The sequence below is a fragment of the Trichosurus vulpecula genome, chromosome 1 (genome assembly GCF_011100635.1).
Source record: "Trichosurus vulpecula isolate mTriVul1 chromosome 1, mTriVul1.pri, whole genome shotgun sequence".
NCBI lineage: Eukaryota > Metazoa > Chordata > Mammalia > Diprotodontia > Phalangeridae > Trichosurus > Trichosurus vulpecula.
Genome location: NC_050573.1, coordinates 525,677,912 through 525,698,096, shown reverse-complemented (window position 1 = coordinate 525,698,096; position 20,185 = coordinate 525,677,912). Strand labels below are relative to the sequence as shown.

General features: G+C 38.2%; 1 pseudogene; it reads right to left on the bottom strand.

The window, feature by feature from the left end:
- Window positions 1-673: 673 nt before the first annotated feature.
- On the bottom strand, window positions 674-18,866 carry LOC118841237 (annotated as a pseudogene).
- Window positions 18,867-20,185: the final 1,319 nt, after the last annotated feature.

Genomic DNA, 20,185 nt, shown 5'->3' with positions numbered 1-20,185 from the left:
CCCATGATATAGTGCCTCCAAAGAACAGTATAGAAATCTTGACAGAGAAAGGATTTATTTGGAAGCTAGCGCAGAAGTCCTTGAGGGAGACAGAGGTGGTTTATCTCCCTTTGTTATCTTGGTACAACCTGTAGGACAATGGATATTTTTGGTGTAAGCATTGCTTATTTCCCAACCTCAGGAGAATCTACAAAAATAAGAGAAGAATACTTAGAGCCCAATAAGTAATGAACTGACTTGATAAAAAGAAGGAAGACAATGTGAATTTTTTAAATTAACTAATGCAAAGTTTTACAAGGAAACAAAATCTACTTTTATCACTATATAGCTTTGATTCTTCATGTCTACACTTTAGAATAGAATACTTACAATCTTTTTTTATCAATCCTATATTTTTCCATTTAAATGAGTTTTAAAACTTTGTTTTTAAAATACCTTTTATAAGGAAAAATTGAGATAGTTACAATTTAATTTATATTAAAGCACAGCTCTATTAATGGAATGAAGACTGTGAATTTAAATTACATAGAATTTTAAGCATAAATCTATTAATGGAATAAGGACCATGAGTTTAAATTATATAGAATTTGAAACAATAAGATCATATAACCTTTTTAAGAAAAGTTTCAAATTAAATTAAAAGCAGGACTATATCAGGAATTTTATAGAACCCTCAAAAGCTCCATAAAGTCTGAAAGACAAAAAAAAGAACCCTTTTCAATGAAAGTAAGTCTATAAGATCCTCTAAAACATTAAATAGTTGCTAAGTTTCATTTCTTAAACTTTCTGATGATTCTAGAAATAATATGCAGATGAATAGCCAAAGTATAATTAGAAAGTTAGGAAACACAACACACACACACACACACACACACACACACACACACACACACCAGGAATTAGCTATAAAGGTTGGTCTTGTGCAACATCAAATGGACTGGAGACAGGCCTAGGATTTGAAGAGGGATGTGCTGGAGCCAGCTCAATGGCTCCAAAAGACTAATTGTTAAATTTTTGGTATAAGCATTTACACCTTGAAAATCAGAAAATGCTAGAAATCAGCACTCAATGTATTGTTTTGTTAAATGTCTAGACTTAACAAAGTGATGGAGAAAATGTTAATAATGCAAATTAAACTTAAAGGTTTCATTCACACTTTTTCTTTCTGAGACCTGGTTGTTAAACATTTACCAACACACCTCTGTATCTGGATACCTGGCATACGGACAACTAGGAGAATGGGTCCCTTAGTACCCAAATAAATTTGAACTCAAATTCTTAAGGAGGATAGATATGATTTCAATCAAGTTAGTTACAGAGCCAGTCAAAATTATTTGATTAAAATGGTTTTTTAATCTGGATCCAAAGTTCCTAGTTTTCTAGATTCCTCTTCTAGTAGAGAAATTCTTCAATTCTTTTTTTCCATACTTCTCAGACCCCATCTTACCCCCTTTGGGAAAACTCCCTTCTTAGTTAAGATATCTCTTTAGAAATTATCTAGGGAGAAGATCATGGATATTGCTCCCCCCAAAAGAAGCAGAGCCTATTCAAGCCTCTTTGAAGCTATTCTAGATCTCTTGTTATACTTCTGTTCAGATAGTCCGTGTGTCAGCAAGCAATCCTAAGTACTTCCCAAACGGCAGGCAGCTGTATTAAGGGTAAAGGACACAATGAAAGGGAAAAACAGTGTTCCTGCCCTCAAGGAACTCACATTCTTTTGGAGAAGACAGCACATAAATAACTCTATATATATATATATATAAGATACGCTTGTTCAGGTGGAAAGGTCCTTGTTTGGGGATATTGGCTGTTTCCAAGTGATGGATTATTTTTTCCTGGCAGGAACAATCAGAAGTTGCTCCCTGCCTAGCCCTTGCTCATAGATAGGGCAAAGAAAATTCTATATACTTAAGGTTTCTCACCCTAGAGGGCTCTCTTTCCTGTAGATAGAATGGCCACTTGAGGCTTTCTGGAAGAGCTTGAGACTTGAACTGAAACTTAAATTATGTGTAGGATATAGGGAAGTAGAGGGGTAACAGAAATGTAGTTAAGGTGGAAGCAGCTAGGTGGTGTAGTGGATGGACATGAATTCAAATCTCACCTTTGATACTTACTGTGTAGCCCTGGGCAAGTCACTTAAAACCAATTGTCTCCAGAAAGGAAAAAAAAAAGAAATGTAATTAGGTGGAGAAACAGCATAAAATAAGGAAATATGATGAACGAAAATGAGTCTTGGCAATAATGAGACCACTAGAAAGGTGGAGTGAGATTTGATGACATAAGGTGTTGTTTACTAGTCAAAGGAGTCTAAAACCAATATGATAGCTAATAGGGATCCAGTGTTAGTTAATTATTTGCATGTTTTCTCTCCCACTGTGAGTTCCTTGAGAATAGCAGTAGTTTTTGCCTGGCACATAATAGGTGCTTAATAAATGTTTGTCAACTTGATTGAAACAGGTGAAGATCACAGAATCTAGTAATCATTATTCCAAAAAACTGCATATTTGCAATTCTATTGTCCTAACCTACTGTCGGTGGCAGCTAGATGGCAGCAGATAGAGCACATGCCCTGGAGTCAGGAGGAACTGAGTTCAAATCTATACTCACACATTACCTTGGGCAAGTCACTTAACCCTGTTTGCCTTAGTTTCTCATCTGCAAAATGAGCTAGAGAAGGAAATGGAAAACAATTCCAGTATCTTTGCCAAGAAAACCCTACTCAGGGTCACAAAGAGTCAGACACAACCAAAATGACAACAATAATAACATCTACTGTAAGGGGAAAAAAAAGTTAAATATTACTCAAGTTCAGATCTCATATATAAACACGTCCTATAAACCTACCTTTGTTCCTTTCATAAGGAACTTAACATTGTCCTGGAATAGTTAGATTTTTATAATTTGATCCTTAAGTGGTAAGGTGGCCCAGTGTCTGGTGGCTGTACTTGGAATCACAGACTCATGTCAAATCATTTACTAGCTGTGTGACCTTGGGCAAGTCACTTAAGCCTCAGTTTCCTCTCTCAACCTCAGTTCCCTCCTCTGTAAAATGGGGATGATAACAATAGTACCTACCTCCCAGAGCGTTCGTAAGGATCAAATAAGATAATGTATGTGAAGTGTTTTGTAAATCTTAAAGCCCTGTTGCTTACTATCTAGAATCTTATAAATGATTCCAAATACAATATGTGGTCAAGCGTGTCATTTCATTTATAAAGGGCAAAGAAACCAAATACTTCACCCCTAATAAGCATATAACTATTTTTGTTGGAAGTGGGAAAATAAATAAAATAAAATAATGAAATAATCTTGATTTTTAAAAATATAGACATTTAAGCATAGGTTTTGCTTCCTGACCTGTGTCTCTTGACAAGTTCTGAAAGAGAAGTGCTGTAATACTTAACTAATGGCAACTTTAATGCTCATAAGCACAAATCTCATCCCAATGCAGTTTTGGGGACCAGTACTAAAGAGAAGGTGCACATGGAGGTTGATACTCTTCTTGTTATCCTTACTGAGTCCGGTTTCAGAAAGACAAAATAAAATAATTTAGTGAAGTGGAAGAACCCTTCAACCTATATGTTTAGGATATTCACATAGAACCCCCAATCTATGATAAATGCTAAACACTTTTTTCTTTTTTTATTTGATATTTTTTAGTTTTAAGCATTAATTTCCACAAGATTTCGAGTTACAAATTTTCTCCCCATTTCTCCCCTCCTCCCATTCCAAAATGGCATATATTCTGATTGCCCCATTCCCCAGTCAGCCCTCCCTTATATCACCCCACTTCCGCTCCCCCCCCATCCCTTTTCCCCTTACTTTCTTGCAGGGCAAGATAGAATTCTATGCCCCAATGCTAAACACTTTTGTAGGGTAGCAGTAATCAACAAAGAAATGTTGGTGGTTATTGGAGATAAGTGTAAGTCATGGAATCTGCCCTCAAGAATCTTATAATCCATTTGGGAAGATGAGTCTAACACACATGAAATAACTAGAAAATAATATAAATGTTAATACAAATATACAAATGTATAATCAAAATGCTATTGATTGAGAAAAGGGCAATATCAATGTGGACTGGACACCTCAGGACAGAAATTAATCAAATATGTTTCAGCAAGACTCCTTACTCCTCCTATATTCCTGAGCATCCCTAATGAGTGAATGATGAATGAATGAATGAAACTGATGTGCCTTGGCTATTTTAAGACCAGAATTCAGTTTCTCTCAAGACCACCAATACCAATACAATGACCCCCCTGGCTGTATACTTGATTACCTACTCAAACCTCCCCACCCCCTCTAACTTCTAGATGTATTCTTGATTGCTCTTGCCCAATCCCAGGTGTCTCATGTGGGGACTTGTGTCATTTTTTGGGCTAGTGAAAATGCAACTGATTGCTTTTTAGACTTACTGTCTAATCTGCCTCTTCTACAGAAGCCTCTGAAAAGGACTGTGATGAAACAAAAAGACAGAAGCTTGAACTTGGTCCTGAAAACCTGGTAGACGATAAGTGAAGAGCATGTATGAATAAGTGTTTCCAACTCCTGTTAGGTGATGACTACATAAGAACTTGAGGCTCCTACTGTTCACAATAATAATTTTTCTTAGTACAAAATGGCCAAAGAAGATCGACCAGAACTCAAAGGGATCATAGACATCAAGAACATCTATAGTCTTAATGGGACATTCAGAATGTACCAAAGACAAGTCAGAAATACACCTATCTATAACACAAGTGGTAAGGAAAGACAGTACAAGATTTGAGGAGCTCCTGTCTTTCATAATTTCTACCCATGTGACAGTCCGGAAAATCATAATACAGTACTCATAAGACTGAATGCAAATAGTCAACTTCTTTCCCCCAAATTTAACAATCCATGGGAAAAAACACCGATAGATAGATAGATAGATATAGATAGACAGATAAAGATAGATTGATAATTGAATTTTCTAAACCCAACTGCAGCTAGTTAATTTGTTTGTGGCTTTCCTCATTATTATGGAACAGGTATTACCATATGCAATAAATCTTGCTATTTGTTCATTTTTCAAAACATTATCTCTGAAGAGGAGAGAAAGAGACACCCACCCATCTGAATTCTTCTGTTTTCTACTCTTTCCACCCTTAGTACCCAAATTCCAAGATTAACAGCTATTCAAAATTGAGCTTAAAAAGTAATGTTATGGGAAACTTAAGATATCTTTTCCTGAAAAACTTTCACTCATTCTAAATTGACCACAGCTAGGTTAATTGATGTTTAAAACCCACAGTAACACAGGAGAGCACACATTTTCCTTTCTTTTTCTTTCCTTCTGCTAGCCAGTGAAAATGCTTCAAGAGTGAGAAAGAGAACCCTCTTCCAGGTTGATTAGGCCAAAAGGAGAAAGGTTTCTGCCTAGATGGGGTTCCAATTAAATTAAGGGACGTTTTCATCATATGCAAAAAAAAAAGTCAAAACAAAAGAAACACCTTCCTAGCCTCATACAGATACACTCATGCATTCAGAAAACAAATAAATATTCAAATCTAGGCATTCTATTTTTTCTTAAGGGCACTACATCCAGGTACTTTAAATCTTAAGGAAATAATAAAACGAAGAGATAACTGCAGTTCCTTTGCCAGAGCTTAGACAAACATCTCCTCTTCATTGGCGCATAGGGAGCTATTAGCAGCTCATGACCATATTGCCTGAAGGGTCTAGCACAGTGCCTGGCACATGGTAGGCACTTAATACACACTTACTGATCAATAGATTGATCTCAGTCCAGGGATCTCAGAATACACATCTCATAAGACTGATACACAGGAGGGGAAAAAAAATGTTTCTCACTTTTCCCAGGAACATAATCTGTACCTTTAAGGGTGGAACTCCTCGGGCTTTGGCCAGCACTCTGGACCATGGTGAAGCACATAGGGTGGAATGATTAAGCACTATCCCTTTGGGAATGGTCAGTCTATTGATCTCAATGGTTTTCTTTGCAGCCTGCCTTGTATGGGGAATAGCCTGAATGTTTCATTCACCACCGTGTCTAGGTATTCCATCTGCATCACAGCATCATAGGTGACTGGGGCCTGGGAAGAAGAAACAAATTTCAACAAACTAAGGCTACAAATAAGATCTGATCTTTGATGATCTTAAACTCAGTTTGTGCCAGATTAATCATAGCCTGGTCATCAAATGTGATAAAGACAATTTCAACAACAACAATGATGATAATACCTTCTGAAAAAGTTATAAAAAACCATTGCCATTAATAAACCTATGAAAAGTTGGGCTCACTATATTTCTCCACTTGCTGACGAAGTGTTTGCAAATTTCTTAGTTCTATGAAAAATAAATTAATATTGAATGTTAATAGTTTCTAAAAATGAACACTTTTGAGCTTATTGACCTAGTCAGAATCATGGTGACAAACGCATCACTTGACCCTTAGTAGAATTAAATAGAGATTAATTTAATCAATTCTCTTCAAAATTATACTCTGGGAACTAAGTTACCAACTTGAAAATTCAAAGCTTGTCTTAGACAAAATTGTTGTCATCCAAGTTTGCCTTTGATATCTTTCAATTTCTTATATTGCTCACCCCAAGTAAAACCCCCATGTATGTCTATGATTTTGCCCCTTCAAGTCCCCCCAATGCTCCAGAATGAGGGAAATATACAAGGGAAATGCATGAGTGGCATTTGTGTTTTCTACACAGTCTATGCAGAGATAGCTGGGTGAATAGGAGGTAGAAGAGAAGCTCTGCTTTCCTCACGCTTTCACACTCACTGCCAACTTGCCGCGTTGGGCAGAGTAACTAACATCTGCCTCCTCTCACAACTCTGCTGGATGTCAGGGAGTGGCCAGGTTATAAGCAAGGAAGGAAAGGGCAGAGCTGGCAGTTTCATAGCCAGCAGAAAGAAAGATAATGGATTGAGCCAGGATTTCTTCATCACTCAGAGATAAACAGAGAGGAAGGGAAGATATTCAGTAGCCATTATACCTTTTAACATATCATTCAGCCAGAACACAAGATTTCAGAAGAAGAAAATTTACATGAGAATCCTAGAATAAGAGAAAATATTAGGGGACCATAGCTTTGATTTCATTGATGTAGGGAATTTCCAGTGAGGAAACTCCTTGCCATTTATAGTCAAAGCAAGAGTTCTTAACCTATAGTCTGTGGACAGACTTCAGGGTCTTGCCTGGGAAAAATAAGTTACATATTTATTTTTTCACTAACCTTTAGCTAAAATTTATCACTTCTACCAAATGCAAATGTAGGCAACAAACCATTCTAGTATTAAGCTTTATCAGACTGTCAAGGGAATCTATTGCACACACACACATATACACACACACACATATACACACACACACATACACACATTCACTTGTGTGTATATGTATGTGTATATATGTATTTATAACATACTGTATATAATAAATATTAACTTATTTGATTCTCCCAACAACCCTGAGACAGGTGCTATTATTAGCCCCATTTTATAGATATAGAAACTGAGGTATACAGGGTCACAAAGATAGTGAGTATCTGAGCTTTTATTTTCACCATTAACACCTTGGACAATCCTGGCAAATGCCAAATGCCAATATATTATTGAAAAATGTCTTACACCATTTCCTTTCCTTGCCAGGAAAACATTCCCTCCTTACTTCATCCACCTAGAATCCCTTGCTTCTTTCAGGACTTACCACAGATGCTACCCACTACACTATGCCTTTACTGATGTCCCTAGTTAATGCTCTCTCCTTTCTCAAATTAGCTTGTATTTACTTATTCAGGAACATGTTGAATACCTCCAGTATTATGTACACTCCTTAAGGAGACCATTTTAGCTTTTTATCTTTATATTCCCAGAACTTCATTCACACCTCAGTCAGTCAATAAACATTTATTAAGCCCCTACTGCATGCCAGGCACTGTGCTAAGCACTAGGAATACAAAAAGAGGCAAAAGACAGTCCCTGCCTTCAAGGAGCTTACAATCTAATGAAGGAGACAGCATGTGAACAAATATATACAAAGCAATAAAGAAAATAAAGTGAAAAGAATAGTAAACTATCAACACCATGTGCTAAAATGTTCAAAGTCACAAGCAAGAGAAATGCAAATATACAGGATAAAGAAAAAATAATTAACAGAGGTAAGGTACTGGAATTAAGAGAGTCTGGGGAAGGTTTCCTGTACAAACAAGATATATATGGGATAAGTAGGAAATAATTAAAAAAGGAAGGCATCAGAATTAAGAGGAGTTCAATTGAATGTTCAGCTAAACTGAATATGGTGTAATGTCTCAGCTAACTGAATAACTTTCTATATTCCCTCAGATGATACCCTTATTCAATATCCCCATATATACACCCCTCATAGGTCTCCCTCGTGCCTGAGTTACCTCCATGGTAGTTAATCTCATCTTTAGAGGTATGTGAGTCAATTGTGGTGGTGGTTGTTGTCCTCCATTCTCAAAGAGGACCAAAAGGACATCACTATGCCAGAGTCAAGTTTCAGTGTGTCCAACTGTGGCTGATCAGACTAACATGATCTCAGAACAGTCTACCACAGAACAGGCACAAATAGACCACGTGAACATTTGGGGTGGATTCTCCAAATTTGTGCATCTTGCATTTTTTTCACTATTTCAGTTTTGCTTTGCTCATGGGGCACAGCACCTTCTCTTGTTAGGCCAAAATTAGCACAAGCAGCAGAGAACAGATTCATATTGTGTTACATCTCAGCATCAGAGGCTACATTGAGTGCACAATAATCTGCAAACAGAAAACCATGCACCAACACTCCCTACACTTTGGTCTTGGCTTGCAGCCTTTTTAAGTTGAAGAATTTACCAGCGGTGAGCCAATCAGCAGCTATAGGAAATCTACTCAGCTCTGGAAACAGAACAGAAATCTCTGATGATGGAAAAACACTTGGGAAAAAAAAATCATCTGTGAATGAAACCTCCTAAAGCCCAAGGCAGGATGAACAAGATGAAAGTCCTACCTCAATCCCTAAGGCCCAAGGCAGGATGAACAACCCAAGAACTAAAATATTAGCAACATCTTAGTGTTAGAGTTAGAAGTCAATACAGATCCAGTTACAAAGGTCCTTCACGGCCAAGCAGCCTGAGCCTCCTGTGTAATTTCAAGGGTCCTTTCCCAATGGAAATTCCAGGTGAGGGTGCAGAGGGAGGAATCTGATTATTTAAAATGGAAAATTTGAAACATTCCAGGAACTATACCCATTAAACATGTGGCTGAAAGAATTGAGAATGTTCTTCAAAAATTGGATGTAAAGATGCAAGAGCCCAAATGTGGAGTTTTAAATATAATAATGTTCATGTGATTATATACTATTATTAAGGATGCTTCATCACATATTCAACTCTCTCTCTCTCTCTCTCTCTCTCTCTCTCTCTCTCTCTCTCTCTCTCTCTCTTTCTCACCTCAACTGTCCATCATTCTTCAATGGGGACTCAATGCATGACAAACTTCCTAGTAATTCAACTGAATTTTTTATTTGATATTGCCTTCAGTCATTGCTGCCCAAGTGTAACTATGGTTAAAAGGAATCCTTTGGTTAAAGTATAGAAAAAAGGATTTTTCCTAAAAAAATGTAATTAAAGAATGTTAAAAATTTTTGTTTACATGTAATTGAGAAAAATAAAAATTAAATGATGTAAAACTCAAAAAAGAAATAAATACATGAAAATAAAGTGAAAAAAATTGTAACTATCAACACAATTGCTAAAATGTTCAAAGTCACAAACAAGAGAAATGCAAATCAAGACAACTTTGAGTTTTTAACTCACACCTACAAAATTGGCAAAGACTACATAAGATGTGAACAATCAGTGTTGGAGGGACTGTGGAAAGATAGGTACATTGGTATACACTGTAAGTTGATCCAGTCACTCTAGAAAACAATTTGGTAATATGCTATAATAAAAAAATGACTAAAATTTAAATACTCTGTGACTTGGAAGTCCCACTGCTAAGCACACAAACCAAGAAGATTAAAGACAGAAAGAAAGGTCTCATATACACCAAAATATTTGTAGCAATACATTTTGTGGTAGCCAAAAAAAATTGTAAATACAGTGTGTACCCATCAATTGAGGAATGGCTAAACAAATTGTGTTATATGAATGTAATGAAATACAATCTCATCATAAGCAAAGGGGAATCTATGAATTCAGAGAAATGTGTGAAAACATATGTGAACTGTTACAGAGAGAAGTACTCGAAACCAGGAGAACAATATACATAATGCCTGTGATGAAATACTGAAACAATACTGAAAGGCGGTCAAACTGATTAATTATAATGACTAATCTTGGTCTTCAAGAATACATGATAAAATATACCTCTCTTCTTGGTAGAGGGGCAAGAGGATGTGGTCACATTGCCAGATGCAGTAATTCTATCAGCTGGCTTAGCTTAACTAGCTTTCTTTGTTACTAGTGTTCACTACTGGGATAGAGGTTTACTTTGAGAAATGACTAATGGAGTTTTTTTAAAGGCATTGATAAAACTTCAAATAAATAAAAAAATGGATAAAGAAATAAACCTTCTCTTTCTCCTGACTCTCCTATTTCTGTTAAAGACCCCACTCTTTTCCCAGTTACTCAGGCTTAAAACATCTACATCATCTGTAATGCCTTCATTTCCCTCACCACCAGTACCCTAACTGTACTGACACTAAGCTCTGTCCAGTCTGTCTGGACAGATCCTTCTTTCTATGCCCCTTCCACCACCCTATTTCAGAGAGATATTGCCTCTCAGATGATTTATCACCACAACCTTTTAATTTATTTACCACCTACAATGTTTCTTTATATCATTTATGCTATATACAAGGACTTAATTAAAATCCTCAATGCATAAGCTTGCTACATTGCTCCCCAATTCAAAAACCTTCAATGGCTCACTATTTCGTAATGAATAAAGTCCAAACTTCTTAGCAAGGCTTTCAAAGTCCTTTATGATAATTCCAATCTTAGCCTTAATCTTCTAGCCTTAATCCACACTACTCATTTTCATATATTCAACACTCCAGCCAGTGATCCAGGATTACTCCAAGCTGATTATGTTCTTTCATACCTCCATATCTGTGCTCATAACCCTCTTTTGCTTGATAATATCTTTTTCCAGACTTGTTAATGTTATCTGAATTTTCAAATTATCATGTACTTACTCATTTGTTTAGGTTTTGCATTCTCCCAGTAGAAGTAAGTTCTTTGAGGGAAGGGATTCTTTAATTTTTCATTTTGAACCTCAAACAGTTAACACATCAGAAATGCTTAATAAGTCCTCATTGAATTGATTTATGCAAGTTTCATATTTCAAGTTTAATTGCATATATTTGTGAATATGCCTTATCTCCCCTATTAGACTGTAAGTTCCTTGAGGATAAGGACCACCTCTAGTTTCTCTTAGTGTCTCCTCCAGTGCTTGCATATGGCAGGTGCTCAATAACTTTTGCTTATTCGAATTTCTTTCATATTCCACTATAGCAGATATGTCATGAAAATAACATTGGAAGACTACTATTTAAAATGTAAAAATGTACCTGCCTTCTGAGTATCTTTCTTGCATTCTTCCTTTATTTTGGTAACTTTTTTATTATTAAGATATTTATTATTAAGATTTCCATTACACCCTTTGAGGACACGTATATTAAATGTTTGGTAGAAAATTTTGAGGAATGAAAAGATGACTACAGGAGGAAAACACATAAAAATTAGGAAAACACACAATTTTCCTGGAACAACTATCACTTTGCTTTCAAGTTCAGATGAGATGACTTCAGAGCTATACTGGGACTGGGCTTAGTCACTTTCTGTTTCTTATTCACTGATTGCCTATAAGCTGGTTGGGGGTTATCAAGGACCCAAAATTGGTAGGAAGTCTCCAAAACCAGCTAGCTGGTGTAGTGGATAGAGTGCCAGGCCTAGAGTCAGGAAGACCTGAGTTCAAATTTGACCTCTGATACTCCCTAGCCATGTGACCCTGGGCAAGTCACAACCCCATTGGCCTCGGTTTCTTCATCTGCAAAAACGAGCTGGAGAAGGAAATGGCAAACCACTCCAGACTCTTTGCCAAGAAACCCCAAATGGAGTCATGAAGAGTCATACAGGAGTTGGATACAACTCAAACAGTTGAACATGCTCCCAAAATCAAATGTCCTATGTTTTTCCTGTATCTTTCCCTGGACTCCAATGATAATAAGATACATGTGACTTACCCAATGAGCAAGTGATTCCATTGAGGAGCTGTCTATTGGTTTCAATCAAAACCATTTATTGACTATTATTACTATGTACTTAGCACTGGGGATACAAAGAAAGGTAAAAACAGCCCCTGCCTTCAAAGAGTTTATATTCTAAGGGGGGAGATAACATATAAATATCTAAGTAATGCAAGATATACACAGAGTATACATACTCAAGAGAGATACAGAGTACATGTAAGAGGAAAAGTCCTTTTCCTCGCGTTGATGACAAAGTACTATGCACAAAATTTCCCTGTGGACTCAAGACAATGTATCCACTGCCCTACAATTATCTTGGAAGAAATCAGGACCACTGGGCTTTTTACTATGCATTTCCATGGTACAATGGAATGGTGAATTTGGACTCAGAGCACCTGGGTTCAAATCTCAGCTCTACCGTTTGTTACCTGTGCACTTTTGGGCCATTTCACTTTCATTAGGCCACAGTTTCCTCATCTGCAAAATGAGAAAAATTGGACTAGATGATCTTTACAGTCTCTTCCAATTCTAGGCCTATGATCCAGTGAAGGGGTCTAACATATTTAGTAAAAGGAAGAGTAGATCCGAAATATTTGTCTTCTGCCACTTGTTGATCTCTTTGGGTTGTTAAAGGAATCAACATTTACTTCAAATGAAGTACTGATGGTCATAGCCATCCTGCAGGCTTCAAAGATGCCGAAGAAAAAAAAAGAAAACAAATTTAAAGGGAAATACCTTCTCTTTCATCTTCCAACAGAGACATAAAGGGATACTACGAATCTACAAAAGGAGGAAAGAGACAGTGCTGGAAATTATCAAAATTATACACCAGATGAGACTTTTCAGAAATGTAGCTACCAGCTGAGTCCACCCTGAGAGATCTCTTTGCCTGTATCAGATATAAGAAATGTACCTAAGGAAAGGAGGGAAGACAGCTCTGATGGGAGGGGGCAGAGTTTCAATCAGGAGCTTGTGCAAGGCCTGCATCTCCCTCTACCCCATCACCACTTCTTCTACACCAAATATGAAAAGATAGATTCATAGACTAGCAAAAGAGACAATGGTCCCGAAAGGCCACAGAGCTCCATTTTACATTGAAAATAATAATTTTTCATTGGTGGAGACCCCTTGGGACTGGGTGGCTATAAAGCAAACCGTATTTGAATCTATACTTGGAAATGGGAAGTGATGATTCTCCATTGTACCAATGCACATAGAAGAACAAGAAGCTTTGATAAATGAATGCTAGAGCACACATGCATATAGCAACACACAGTCCAGCACTAAAATCATCCCTTCCTATATCTTAGTTGCTTGAAAACAGCATTTCAACCATTCTGGAGAATAATTTAATAATAATAATAATAACACCAAAAGGCTATGAAACTATATATACCCTTTGACCCGGCAACACTATCACTAGGTTCATATTCCAAAGAGATCAAAGAAAATGGAAAAGGATTTATTTGTACAAAAATATTTCTAACAATTCTTTTTGTGGTGGCAAAGGAAATTGAAGGGATGCCCATCAATTGGGAAATGCTGAACAAGTTGTGGTAAATCATTGTGATGGAATGCTATGGTGCTCAAAGAAATGACAAACAGTACAGTTTCAGAAAAACCTGTGAGATTTCTATGAAGTGATGCAAAGTGAAATAGTAGATCCAGGAGAACATTGTACACAGAAACAGCAATATTGTAACAATGTTCAACTGTAAAAGACTTAGCCACTCTGATCCAGACAATGATCCACAACACCTCCAAAGGACCCGTGATAAAAAATGCTACTCATCTCTAGAGAGAGAACTAACAAACTCTGAGCACAGATCGAAGCATAATTTTTTCACTTTCTTTATTTTTCTTGTGTGTGTTTTCTTTCACAATATGGCTAATATGGAAATGTTTTGCATGTCTTCACATGTACAACTGATGTCATATTGCTTGCCTTCTCAATGGGTGGGGGAAGGTTTAGGACAGAGAGAATTTGAAACTCAATTTTTTTTAATGAGTGTTAAGAATTTTTGAATGTAATTGGGAAATGTTAAACAAAATTTTTTTAAAAAATAAAATATAGGGTTTCCCTGATGTTGAGTACATTCCTCTCTCCCACCAACAAAGATAAAGCACTGGAACTGAGAAGGGTTGTAAAGGCTTCCTACAGAAGATGGAATTTTAGCTGAGACTTAAAAGAAGCCAGGGAGGTCAGTAGTCAGAGCAGAAGAGGGAGATTGTTCCACAGGCATGGTGGACAGTCAGAGAGAGAATGCCTGGAGCTGAAAGATGGAATGTCTTGTTTGTGGAATAACTAGGAGGCCAGTGCCAAAGGATCAAAGAGTTATGTGTTGGGAAGTAAGGCATCAGAAGACTAAAAAAGTAGGAGAGAGCTAGGTTATAAAGGGCTTTGAATGTCATTTTGTATTTACTCCTGGAGGCAATAAGAAGCCGCTGGAGTTTATAGTGTAGTGGGGTGATATGATTAAACCTGCATTGTAGGAAAATCATTTTGGTGGCTGAATGGAAAATGGATTGGAGTGGGGAGGGACCTGAAGCAAGCAGACCCACCAGCAGGCTATTGCAATAATAAATGTGTGAGGTTTCAGTTGTTGAATGCAGAGCAAGGATACATGCTGAGAGTGCTATCAGCACTGGTTAGCATTGACCCAGTTCTGGTTCAGTTGAATACCAATAACACATCTTCTCTCCTTTTACCCCATAAAGCCAATATTTCCAAGTGTAACTGGTGACTGGTGGCTAGTGGTTGGTGGCTGATGGTTGGTAGTTGGTGGCTGGTGGATAGTGGTTTGTGGTTAGTGGTTGGTGGTTGGTACAGGTTTTTAGGTTTATGACTAACAGATAATACAGGTCTCAGAGATGTGGGAAAATCACTGGGAAATTTTATGTGGAGAATGGGAGGATGAGAGAAGCTACCAGAGAGCAGTTACCAATGTAAAGTTTTCATTTACACACCAAACAAACCCAAAAAAAAAATCCTTAATTGTCTTTAGTGGCCTATGTGGGATAGAGGCTACTATCCATCTGCTTCTTCTAAGTCCAAATAGTTTGTAATACAAATAGGCTAAGAACTTCTGCCTTGGTTCCTCCCTTAGAGTACTTCCTCTCTTGTAAGTTATATTGGCCTGTACCCTAAGGAGATCAAGGACAAAGGGAAAGGACCCCAAAAAACTGTACATTATCATAGCTAGCATTTATATAGCACTTCAAAGTTTGCAAAGTGCTTTATAAATATCATCTAATGCTCACAACAAACCTGTGAGGTGTGCACTGTAATTATACGCATTTTGCTGTTGAGTTAACTGAGGTAAATAGAGGTTGACTTGCCCAGAGTCACGTAGCTAGTAAGGGTCCAAAACCAGATTTGAACTCAGGTCTTCCTGACTCCAAGTCCAGTACTCTGTGGCCATTGTGTCATCTAGCTATATGTAACAGGAGTTCATAGTTTCATATGCAATTGCCTTTGATTCATGTTTGTCAAGTTTTTAATAAATAATAGTTTTTAATAAAAAATAATAATAATAGTTTTTAATAAAAAACAACGTAGATCCAGAATTATCTGATCCTCTCCCCCATAATGTTAATACAATTTTAAGATCTTCCCCTCCCTTAACAGGTGTATGTGACCTGCTTTGAACCTGAGTCACATGGAAGCCTGAGTCATATGAGCCTGGGTCATGAGGGTTGTGATGCCCTCTGGCCCCGAAGAAGGGTATTATACTCTGAGGTTAGCATTTTGCTTTGGGGCTCCCTCATTGGAAGACTGTTCCTGTGATGTGGCCAGGTGAGACTCTGGGTAGCCATTAACGAGTCCCCCAGCTTTGAAAAATCCACATGTTGGTGCTTCTCTCTCTGGTAACTATGTATATATTGCTTTTGGTCAGACAGTTGGAAGCCCTGTCTGTTGGTCTTTGCTGTTTGTATTTGCTCTGTTTATATAATTTCTGCTTGTAATTTCTGTTTGTATTTTCTCTAAAGTTCAGGGTGCTGAATTTTCTGCTGAACTAAGTGAAATATATATATATACATATATATATATATATATACACTGTATATATGTACATATATATATATATGTCTGATTAAAGTAAGGTTGCTGACCCCTTTAAAATTGCTTTCCTTTAGAAAAGCATCTCAGGGAACCACACCCTCCCTATGTGCTGATGTTATTGGTCTTACATCCCCACAGCAGCGGCAAGTAGCATTGTTGTTACACCCCCATGCCCTGACCTCAACTGGTGAAGCCTCTTAATATTTTATGAATTCATTTTTCTCGTTTTGAGAGCTCGATGAGTAAGTAGAGTTTTGCTGGAAAAACTAGTAAGGGTTAGGTATTAAACAACTCCCACACTCACTCTACTGTTTTCTGACTTTGTTTTAATTTATCTCCTTGAGTTTTCCACTGGAGAATGTTGGTGACAGCACCATTCGAATCTTCTTCCATCATTAATCTTTAGCAAATAACATTCCAGCACTCAAAATTCCCACTGCTCAAACATTTCAGAGGACAGAGGTAAAAAGCCAACACGTGCTACGTTTGTTATCACATTTCTCAAGCCTAGAGACAAGAAATCTAATAGACGAGCTTCTGGCATGAAGAAGACACTGATCTTGAAGTCAGAAAACACGGCCTCTGGTCTCAACTCTAGCTTTTTTGGCTGTGTGACTCTGGGCAGGCCTCTTCACCTTCCTGAGATGCCTTTTCCTCATTTGTAAAATGGTCATATAATCCTCCATTGACAACTTTACAGGACTGCTGTGAGTGAAGAAGACCTTTTAAAATCTCGAAATGCTATAGGGATATGGCCTATTATGATCTTAATGTTTCAATGATCAGTGATTTCATTGGCAGGGCCCTTCCCCCACCCCCATGGGTGAAGACTATGACCCTTATATATTCCTTAGTTGATTGGCCTTGGGAGTTTGTTAGTTGAGGCTGCTAGGTGTCACAGTGAATAGTGTAATGGGCCCGGAGTCAAGAAGACACAAGTTCAAATCTAGCCTCAGACACTTACTAGCTGTGTGACGCTGGGCAAGTCACAGCCTTTCCTCAGTTTTCTCAAATGTAACATGGAAATAATAATAGTACTACTTCCTAGAGATGTTGTAAGAACCAAATAAGACCGTATTTGTAAAGTTCTTGGCGCAGTGCCTGGCCCATAATAGGCACTTTATAAATGTTGGTTTCCTTCCTTCCTTCCTTTCTTCATTCTTTCCTTCTTTCTTTCCTCTCTTCATTCCTTCCTTCATTCATCCCTCCCTCCTTTCTTTCCTTCCTTCATTTCTTCCTTCCTTCATTCCTCCCTCCTTTCTTTCCTTTCTGTAGCTGGAAAATTGATCACCCTGGGCCAACCAACAGATGGGCCTTTCTGCACTTAGCTAGCATGATCCCCAAATGACAAGCCCCTGGTTTGTTGCCAGACCCACACCTTGACAGAACTTGTCAAATCTTGTGATTCACTGGCGTAAGGATTGCCCTGACAATAGGATGAAGCATTGGAGTTGGACATACGTGCAATTAAAAAAAGCAAAGTTCACAGGATCATAGCTCTAGTTCTGGAAGGGGTTATTTAGCACAATCCTCTCATTTTCCAGATGAGGACACTGAAGCTCAGAGAAGATAAATGACTGGCCCAAGGTCACACATATAATAAGAGACAAAGCCTGGATCCAAAGTAAGGTCTGGGGACTCCAAGTTCAGTGTTCTTTCCACTGTACTAACTTGCTCTTGTAAACTAACCAAACCCTCCCAGTTAAGATTCAAACACCCTTGAAAAGGGTTCGCATCTTAAGACCTTAATCAACTAACCTCTTCCTTTTTATTTGGTGGTTTATCGAAAGTTATCAGGATCATCAGACTGGGGGCTGGAAATGATAATAAGGACCATCTAATGTGACTCCCTCATTTTATAGTTGAGGGAATGGGAAGCTTGGAGAAAGAGAGACTTCTCCATGATCACTCAAGTTGTAGAAAGCAGAACTGAGAAATGAGCCCAGATAACCTAAGGCTAGTGTAGTATAATAGAAAAACTCTCAAGTTAAAATCATAAGACCTGAGTTCAAATACTGACTCTGCCATTTATTGTATTTGCAACCTTAGACAAATCACTTAACCAGTCTGGGTCTCAGTTTCCTCATCTGTAAAGTGAGGGGGTTGGACTAGTGTAGCGCCAATCAACACAGCACACTTGAGAGCTGCTGCTGTGAATATATTTATTTAGGGTCCAATCACATGCTATAATAAGCACTCTATTTATTCAAAACTAAACCTTATTCAATAAACTGGAGCATTCACAATTCATAACAACTTATTACCAAGGTGGCCACATGGCCTTAAACAAAACGTATCATTCAGTATATAATATACTGTCCCAAAATATTTATTTATACAATCAGAGATCCCAGGCCAGGGTCATCCCTTAACACAACACATCTCCAGGAGTAGCAGAAAACACAATACACTCCACCCCTAGGTCACAGTAGGTTACAATCCCCTCAATCAAAAACAGTGTACAAGTAATGTCCTCTTGGGGGTGTGTCCTTTCTTCCACATCTTCGCAGGCTCCCACCTGGCACTCTCAGGTGCAGCCATGCTCGAATGAGCCAAAGAGTACAAGTCTTAACAATTCTCCAGCCCTTGCTTCCGTGTCCTGAGGGGTGACTGGGTGACAAAGTTTTCATCTTGACCTGGGGCTTAATTCTGTGCCCCATGGCTGCAGGTCTGTGGGCCATCTCCTGACTCCTACTTGGATCCTGACACAGGAAGCTCTCCGCTGGCCATAGCCTTGGCTCTGAGAAGTTCCCCTGGCTCCTTTGTTACCTCTATAGGAGATTTAGCAACCAAAAATAACACAATGACTGGGAAACAACAGACAACTATACCAGTCTCACTGAACTCCATACTCTCCTTTGGTCTGCGCAGATCCTGCCAACAGGAGGACTGCTAGCACAAGTTCACTCTTAATCTATGAGAGATCTCCTCTCTGCTACCAGAGGTCTCCTCTTCACTAAGCAAGTTTCTGCGGCTTAGTGAGTTCCTGCTGTTGCTGCTGCTGCCGCTTCTGCTGCTTGTTCTCTCAGCACTCCATCCTCATTTTCTTCTTCATCTTCATTTTCTCTCTTCACGTTCATTTTTCTTCTTCATGCTTATTTTTCTTCTGCTCTCGTTTTCTCAACACTAGCCACTCAGCTAGTTCTACTCGACACCTCATTAGCTAAAGCCTGAAAAGGCACGAGGGCCCACATGCATAGTATCTAATTGGCTCAGGGTAGAGAGGCAGGAGAGCCCACACAAGTCACACCGAACCTCAGCACCTGATTGGCTTAGAGCCAGAAGGTGCGAAAACCCTCCTGACTCAACACTTAATGTGCTACGGCTGCGAGTTACCAGGGTCCAAAGGAGACTAATCCTTCAGATGTTTACAACTTAGCATAAACCTTGGAAACTTAACTCCAAAACAAAAAAAAGTCCCACCTTGCTTGTGCTCACAACTAGAAAACCTCTTAGGCCCCTTCCAGCTTTTCCAAAAGTGGTAGATAGAGTAATAAGCCTGGAGGCAAAAAGATCTGGGTTCAAATCCTGACTGATGCTCCTTTATGACCATAGCCAAGTCACTTAAACTCTCTGAGCCTCAATTTACTCAACTGTAAAATGGGCACAATAGGACCGTATCAGAGTTATTGTGAGACTCCAAAGAGATAATGATATAATTAATATTTATATAATACCTACTAAGTGCTTTTACAAATATTGTCTTATGTGGTCCTCACAACAACTCTGGGAGATGGATCCTATTGTGATCCCTGTTTTACAGGTGAAGAAACAGGGGCAGACAGAGGTCAGTGACTTGTCTGAGGTCATACAGCTAGTAAATGTCTGAAGCAGGATTTGAACTCAGGCCTTCCTAACTC